The sequence below is a fragment of the Centruroides sculpturatus genome, unplaced genomic scaffold (genome assembly GCF_000671375.1).
Source record: "Centruroides sculpturatus isolate CEXI.00-Female unplaced genomic scaffold, Cexi_2.0 scaffold1347, whole genome shotgun sequence".
Lineage (NCBI taxonomy): Eukaryota > Metazoa > Arthropoda > Arachnida > Scorpiones > Buthidae > Centruroides > Centruroides sculpturatus.
The window spans coordinates 176,393-185,347 of record NW_019385658.1 but is presented as its reverse complement, the minus strand read 5'-3'; positions in this window follow the sequence as shown (position 1 = coordinate 185,347).

The following is an 8,955-nucleotide window of genomic DNA, read 5'->3' as shown; positions in this document are numbered from 1 at the left end:
GGTTAAAGAAATTGAACTGAAAAGACTGTATACATTTTCACGGTCATAAGAGAACTTTCAAGTTGACATGGCGCAAAGATTGTTTCACTTGTAATTTATTTATCAATTGGTTTTAAGCTGATGACACAAAAAAAAGTACTTTTTATGATTTGGTTAATGATCGACAAGAATTGTATTATTATTTACAAACCCTGAGATAGACCAACAGCACGACGATGCATGTAAAATTCGAAAATTATAGTGGACATACACTTTTTTATAAAGTTGTACTATTGTTCCGGTTGCAAGAAAACTGGAAGCATTTCAGATCAGAGTGCTCAGTAAAACAATTACCAATACTGACAACGTACTTCATACCAATATACAAATATCCAGAAATGACATTGAAAACGCTATAAATTATATAGATAAGAAAGGACGGCCCACCTGTGGCAGAGCGGTTCCGTTGATGAACACTGGGAGTTCGGTCGTGGGTTCGCGTCTGGCAAGGAGAAGTTGTTCACGTAGAGTTTTCCGGTTTTTATCCACGTCTGTAACGTCTGAATACAGGCATTCAAAAAACTCCCCGGAAGGCATTTCTGCCTCGTGTAATATCGCGTATCCAGAGAAAGCAATGGGAAACTACTCTGGTATTGACATCACTTTGCGCGCAAACTGATCCATACTAACCTGCGCCGAATGTTCGCTGACATCAGGATTGACCTAACGTGGCATAAAAGAAAAAAGAGCAATCGACTAGACTGAGTTACGTTGGATTTAATCGAGTAATAAATCTTGAAGACAGGATTTTAAATCAATTATTCTCTCTCGGTCGAATTATATCAGTCCAAGAGACAAAAGCATTTCGATTGAATAATCGATTTTTAGAGCATTTATTCTATAGAAAGTCCTCCCACTTTATTCCTTTTGGTTATAATATTCATGTTTTGGGTAGATCCTCTCTCATCAAAACCTATAAAAATATTAAACGTTCGAATATTAATGGGGTAATTAAATATAGTGAACTGCTATTCTTAAATATAGATAACTGTAACAGTCAAGAAGAAAAAAAAAACACAATATTCTTTCGCATGCAAAAAATAATCGATAATGTTTTATTATTTAGGTATCTTTCCGACCAGATGGAAGAGCTTAGTGCAATGGCATACGAAAGTAATAGGGTGTGGGGTATTCCTCGATTTCTGTATATGAAACGACACCAGTATTACAGCTTTATATAATCATATTAAAAGTCCATACTTCAGTTATAAGCAGTCAAATATATCAGAACTTTCAAAAGGTGTTGATATAGAAATAGAACACTTGAAAAGCATATTAAAGGCAGACACAGTGCTAAGCGACACTAGTCCGCCTTTAATGTGTTTGGGAATTATTTAGTGCTTTGCAACTAAACTAACATAAAATCAGAACAAAGGTAAAATGAATAGAAGAATCAAACTCATTATCATTAATAGACAGTTTATTGCATAGTTTCGTGTATATTAGAACATTTTTGACTCTTAGTTAGAAACTCTTCAATCATGTCATCAAAAACAATTTCTGCAATTTATCATTGGTAATAAATATCAGCCCTAAAACTAACTGATTCTTTTGCTTTAATCATTTCGATGAATAAAAAATACTTTTCTTAAAGGGAAGCCCGATAATAAGGACCAACAAAAGTTCACCTTATCGTTTTGTATTATTTAATTGCTCTCCACATCAAATTAGTAATAGCATGCCCCTATTCATGAATCTTTTCTTTAACAATAGAGCCATGTTGGTCATCCATCTAACTCCATTCTGAAGATTAAGGAAAGACAGACAGACTGATGGATGACAGTGAGCACATAAAATTACCATTTTTACAATTGTTGCCAGGGGCTTTTAAAACCACTGATTCGAACGTCTTCGTATAATGATGTAATGACTTATGTAATGATGTGAACTCAAAGTTTACATTACTACGTAACTCACAGAACATTATACATACCGGCGCTATTTAATTGAAGGCATTACAGTTATGTTTCATTAAAAAATTTTGAATCGTTCTAAAATAGGAACCAAATATCTTCTATCTAAAGATATTTCCCGAATAGTCTGCATATCAGTAAATTTACATAAGTGAGATTTAAATAGCGATTCTTTATCGATCATTTACATTTATTGGTTAAAAGACATACCAAGGTCACAATCGCACTTGTTTCATTAATGCAACACACCCGCACGATTGCGTCACAAATAACTGGAGACAGAAGTCTTTTATCTTACAAATTCCTGAATTGGATGCCAATTCCAGACTTTTCAAAAAGGTAATATATTTAAAAGTAAGCTAATTTATTTCTTTTGAAATGTTTTTAGATTTTTCGAATTGTTCAGAATCAAAAATATTGCATTACTAGTTTTTTTATTATTGCATTATTGTTTATTATACTCCGAATTCAATTGTTTTGAAAACCACTCAATACCGGTACTGGGAAACGGGTTTGCTCCTCAAAAATGAGTTAGTTTTGAGGACGTTTTTTGATATTCTCACGTCTGTAACTCATTATATTCATCAATTAACACTTATATATAGTCATCTTCATATTTAAAGTCTTTCTGGGATGCAATTCTTTTGACAGATAGCCCATGTGTTGCGTTGCTTTATTGCATCAATCTACTCAGATTTCAATTCTTGTAGAAAATTACAATTTTTGTATTATTTTTTAATTTATTTATCGAACGATAGGCAAAAGTGAGAAATTTCGTAAATTATGAGGTATGGGAGCTGATTCGAATTCAGAAATAACAGAGTTACAATAGAGTTCTGAGTTCCAACTTAAAATCTCTCTTGCACAGAAAAAAAATGTGTTGGAATCGAAGCACCTCCTTCGATCGCAGTTGAAAACCAAAATAAATTACAGAAAAATTTCATATTTAAAGAAAAATAATTCAATTGAAACAATTTATGTCTCAATTGGACGGTATGTTAGTCTTTGTAACACAAAATAAATAGAAGTAGAACACAAGCGATTGTACCAATCAACTGGGAGATTTAAATTACTTTATGTTTACATCATTTGCTATAAATGAATTGGCGGCATCCATGAAAGTAACTAAAAATAAACGTGCTTTTTATTATTACCAAAAATGGTTATAATCGAAAAGGATGATTAAGTATTGCGTTTATATTTCACTAGTTATTTTTCTTGATTATAACAATTATTTTAACTAACACATATTTGGTTAATGTACAGGTTGTTAGTATTGATATTATATAAGTATAGTGCTATGATGTAGTCTGCATTAAACCAGTAAATTAAGCTATTATTTGACACTAGAGCAGGATAATCTACTACTATGTCGTGTTATATTTTGTAGCTAAATGACCACTCTGTATGGAGACGACTGTGATGCATACTCAATAAGGTATAACAGAATCTTTGTTTATATGAAAATCCTGATATTGTAACAGAAATTAAAAGAGGGAGATTTCATTGGATTGGGCATTTAGAACAGATGGAATTTGAGAGAAAAGTGTATCAGGTATACAGAGAAAGGCCAGAGAGAAGAAGTCCGAGAGGGAGAGCAAGAAAGAGATGGGAAGAGAATGTGGAAAATGATTTGAGAAAGATGGGTGTAAGTTGTGGGAAAGGAAAAGCCCAAGATAGAGACGAATGGTTGAAAATCCTAGATGAGACCGAGGTCCTTAAGGGACTATGAGTGACGACGAGAGTGAGAGAGAGTAAGAAGATCGTTATTTAAACGGCTTTCCTCTTACTTCATTCTCATCGTAACTTCTTCCCACTCGTTCTCCCTCGTTGTGCCTACAAACAAGTAGGCACAATGTAGGAGAACGAGTGGGAAGAAGGGTAAAATGTGACGATTCAGCGATTCCCGTTGTAATCATTTCCATTTTTAACTTTTCGTATCACAAAGAAATTTCTTCACGATTTTAATCGAAGTACAACAGATAACAAAAACTATATTTTACATTTTTTAACATATAATATCAATTATTCTACAGTTTTAGCATGAGAATTACATAATTCATAATTTTTTCACGTTTGTTTACAGGAACTCTTCAGAAATCATGAACGAACCTACATTCTGTTTCAATTGCTACATCTATCCTTTTACATATGTATTGAAAATGTTTGGCTTGAAGATCATGCCATGGTGCTCAGAATTAAATATTGGCAGTAGCGTGTCTTTTCGAATTTATTACGCATTTGTTGTCTTAATATGGGTTCTTGTTCTCTTGTGGGGAATTTATGTTTCCATTGTTGACAAAGAAACATGCATCCAATATTGCGGAGGATTCCTCTACGTAGTAAAAGATAGTAACACAACAACGATTGTCGGTAAAATGCTGTTGTTAGGGTTCGTTTCCTCAGTGGTGATTGTCGTCATTCAAAATTATTTCAAAAAATATGTAAAAATTCAGACATTCGAATATAATTATAATGGCGAGATAGAAAAATTGCTAATGGTCAGAAATAGGATTCAGAAAATTGTATTATGTATATATGTTTGTGGAAGCATAGTGCTATCCTTCGGTTTTGCTGTTTCCGGCTTGTTTCTTCCCATTCCGAAAAATCGATTAGTTGTTTGCTTAGCATTTTATCAGTTGCTGAATGTCTGGGGCGTTTCAGTTGGCTTTCATGTCGCTGCAATCGCATTTCTTGGCTTGTATTTGATCACTTTAAAATTTGACAACATCCACAAGTCATTGATTGAGTGTAGACGTAATCCGGAAATTACAAAAATTGCTCTAACAATCGAAGAAAGAAAATTTGCCGAGTTATGCGAAATAACAGAGTATTTTGATAATGAATTTGCTTATATTTTTTCCATTGCTGGGTATTGTTTGGTAAATCTCGTAGCTTTTTCTTTATATTTTGTCATGTTTGCCGGTCCTATTGAGAAATTGATCGTTGGAGGTCGGGCATTAGTCCTGACATTGTTATTCATCATTGTTATTCTAAACGTTGCTAATGTTCCTGCAAAGGTAAGTTGATGTTTTGAATGTTTTAATGAGTTAATTATGGTTTTCTACTTTTTAAGTAATTTTGTATTTAACATTGGAATGCATGAATATAGTGTATAATTCATGATACACACACACATGCATATTAAAAATTAAAATAAACAGTGTCATGCTCGTAGATATTCATATCGATAAATAGTTAAATACGAAATAGAATTTTATAAATAATCACTTGTAATATTAAAAATGCTCACCAAATAAACTCAAAGAAACAAAACACCTTCATTTGTTGCCGAGAAATATATATTTGAAACAAACAAACATTTTCAGCCTGATTAAATTAAGGTGTTTTGTTTATATAATCACTTGTATTCATACTTCTCATAGAATATTCACAAATTAGAAAGACCATAATTGCTACAGACATAATCAAATTTAATGTTACAATTATGATCATAAATTAATTATAACAGTAATTTTATGTAATAGTGTTTATCTAATTTCTAAACTTCATGTAATATCACAAAACATGAAGTTAATTATTTGACAGATAATTAAAATAAATAAAACTGAATAAAAATAATAGAATAATTTAAAAGACAACAAACAAAAACAAAGATTTTTTTACTTTTTTCTCTACCATTATATACAAGGGATTTAATTAAGAATTTCATTCCATTCGAATCTTCTCCATGCAGAACACATCTATCACGCATTATCCCATATTACCCACATTAGCCATCGTTCCTTCTAATACGTTCAGACTGGTTATTTTTGATATGTACTGTAAGTTACTACAATATTAATTTTCTTGTATTGTTCACTAGAAAAATTCTAATTTATGCCTTAATTTAATAATAGGTAACATCTTAGATAAATACTTAACAATACGAAATGTAGGTAGCGACTAATAGCATGATCTTCTATTGATGTCTTCAGTAGTAATACAGTAGAGCATCGATTATCCGACTCAATTGGGGACTAGGATTGGTTGGATAATTGAAAAGTCGGATAATTGAAAAGTATGAAATATCCATTATTAGTGTAGTATATTATTATATCCCATGTAATTAGTATATTAGTATATTGCTATTAACCTACTTAGCGTTAAATTTTCCTCCAATGTTTAAGCCTATCAAATTTTATTTTAAAATAATAATCGTCGATATTGTATCGTGAAAAATTAGAAAATTAAGCCTCGTTTAAATGCTGGCTCCCATTCATTGTCGATCCAGTGTTGCCAACTAAAACACTTAAAAATAATATTAAAGTAGCCAAGACATAGCCAAATATTGTAGCGCCACATCATTAGCAGACATTTGAATTTGCCGACTAGAACGCGGACGGTTAACCGAGGTGACGATTAATCGGGGGACGGATAATGGATGCTGTACTGTATATCTCATTAAAATATACATATTCTGCCAGAAAAATGATCAAAGAGACATACTTGTTCTGAAAATCTTTTGAAAAATATCTCTTAAAAAATAATATTGCTGTTATAATTTATTAAACGATAAGTTTTGATACAATTCCGAAATTTTCTGATTTAAATAAATCACTATCAGACAACAGTTAATTTACAAATACAGTAGAGCGTCGATTATCCGAATCAATTGGGGACTGGGGTTGTTCGGATAACTGATATTTCAGATAACAGATTATGTACGAAAAAATAGTTTAACGCAGTGTTTTTTAACCTGTGGGTCGCGACCTCCGAGGGGTTCGCAAAGCCTTACACAGGAGGTCGCGGGTAAAAAAAAGACAAGTGTTTGTAGGTTCTACACTACAATAAGAAAAACTACAATTTCATTGAGAAGGCTATGCCTGTTTATTTTAAAGTATAATTGGTTTTTCGATCGATATTTAAGTTTCAACAGAAAGAAATTTAAAATACGTAGTTTTTAAAATCACTGGCATAATTTTAATATGGCCCTGGGGGTCGCCAAAATTTTTTTAACTTGTAAAAGGGTCGCGTATTCAAGAAGGTTGAAAAACACTGGTTTAACGTATCCGATGTTGAAGTTTTTTTCCGTTGCTTGTCGCTTCGCGTTGAATTTTCGTCGATGTTAAGCCTAACGAAGACTATTGTATCGTAAAAAATTATTTCTTTATTTTGTACAAACAAAATAAATATATTGAAAAATATAAAAATAATAAAAAAATTACACTTCAGATGTTAATTTAGTATCAAAAACGTAAAATATTTGAGTAGTCCAAGATATAGCCAAAGATTGCAGCGCCGCAGCACAAGCGAAAATTTAAATTTGCCGACTGGAATTCTTTCGAATAACCGACTTTCGGATAAACGACGCTCTACTGTATATAGACTAATTCAATTCAAATTTTAACTACAATAGAAACAAATATGATACTACGTAATCAAATTTACTTTATTATTTCATTACATAAATATATTTTATAACAGTTATGTTTANAAGTTTTTTCTAAATTTATAAATTTTTGAACAGTATTTAATATATTTTTAAAAGTTTTTATATACGTTTTGTACTGTATTTTTATACAGTATTTAAGTACATTTTATCAAATAAGAATTTTCATTATTTAAATATGGTTTTGAAACGATGTAAATGTGATTTACAGGCAAAAGCTCCTCTTGAAGATTTACACATGTTTAGTATTTGCGACTTGCAACATATCGATAAGTGGAAGGTAAAATATTAGTCTACATTTTCTGATATTTCAAGTAACATTTTGAAGACGTTATAAGTGGTTAGTTTAAAATAATTAGAGTTAAAATAAAACTAACAAAATATACAAATTTAAATACATATAAATGAACACACATTTAAGTGTTAATAATTTCAGTAAATTTGAATTACTCTCATTTAAGTTATGATGATATTATGAGAATCGAAAAATGCATGCGTCCTACAAAAAGACTTGCAGCTGTATTAGGCTCATACATATTTAGGAACTTGATATCGGCCAAAAATTTTAACTGAGTTATTTCTAAACTATGAATTAGGCTAAATGTTAAATTATATAACAAAAACTATAAAGTACATGGCTCTTTATTTAAAAAATAACTTTTATATTATTAATAATAATTTCAACAAGTAGGGGAACCTGGGGCGGAATGGGAAAGACGATTTTTATATGAAAAAGCGGTGAGGGAATTGGATCGCTCCCTATCCTACACTCAGAAACTTTTTCTATTTGATTTTTAGAAGCATGTGCTTTCGGGCACAAAGGGTTGGGCACAATGGGACGATTTCTCGTAAAGGAAAAGTAAAAGGGAAAGGTAAAGGAAAAGAAAAAAAAAAAAAACAAAGTCTAGTAAAAGAGAACAACAATTGGACTATTACTCGAAAGGAGATGTAACAAACTTCTATGTTTCCCTGGCGGGGAATTTCCAAGAAATCCATTCTTCGTGTACACTTTCAAGACGTACTGTATCCTGACTATATATCAAATTTAAGCTTTTAACTCCTAACTGTTTGGGCTCTGCGCTTATTATTATTATTATTACCAACACATCTCGATTAAATATTTAAATGGCAAAAAGCTTAATTTTTAGAATTAAAATGAGTTTCATAAAAAAATTGCAAATGTTATTAATTCAATAAACTTTGGTTAAATCTGATCGCTTCTGAGATATAACATATGAACTTCATCTGTATACCCACCATACAACCTTTATTTACCGAAATAAAACAACACGATTGCTCCATACATGCAAATAATTTTGCCAAGTTACAAAGTGTTTACTTCATTAATCTACATATAAATATAGACTTTTTAAATAGACTTTTAACATGACGTTTCCATGACGTACCCTAACTGTCTACCAAATTTCACTTCTTTAGGTTAAGCGGTTTGCTCTGGGCGATGAAGAATCAGTGAGTGAGCGAATGAGTGAGTGAGTCAGTCAGGACAAGCAATTTTATATATTTATATGTAATAATGAAAATTTTACTAAATTTCTGTTGCCATGTTAGGAACGGTGTTATAAATTTTAAATACTCTTACCATAAAATTAC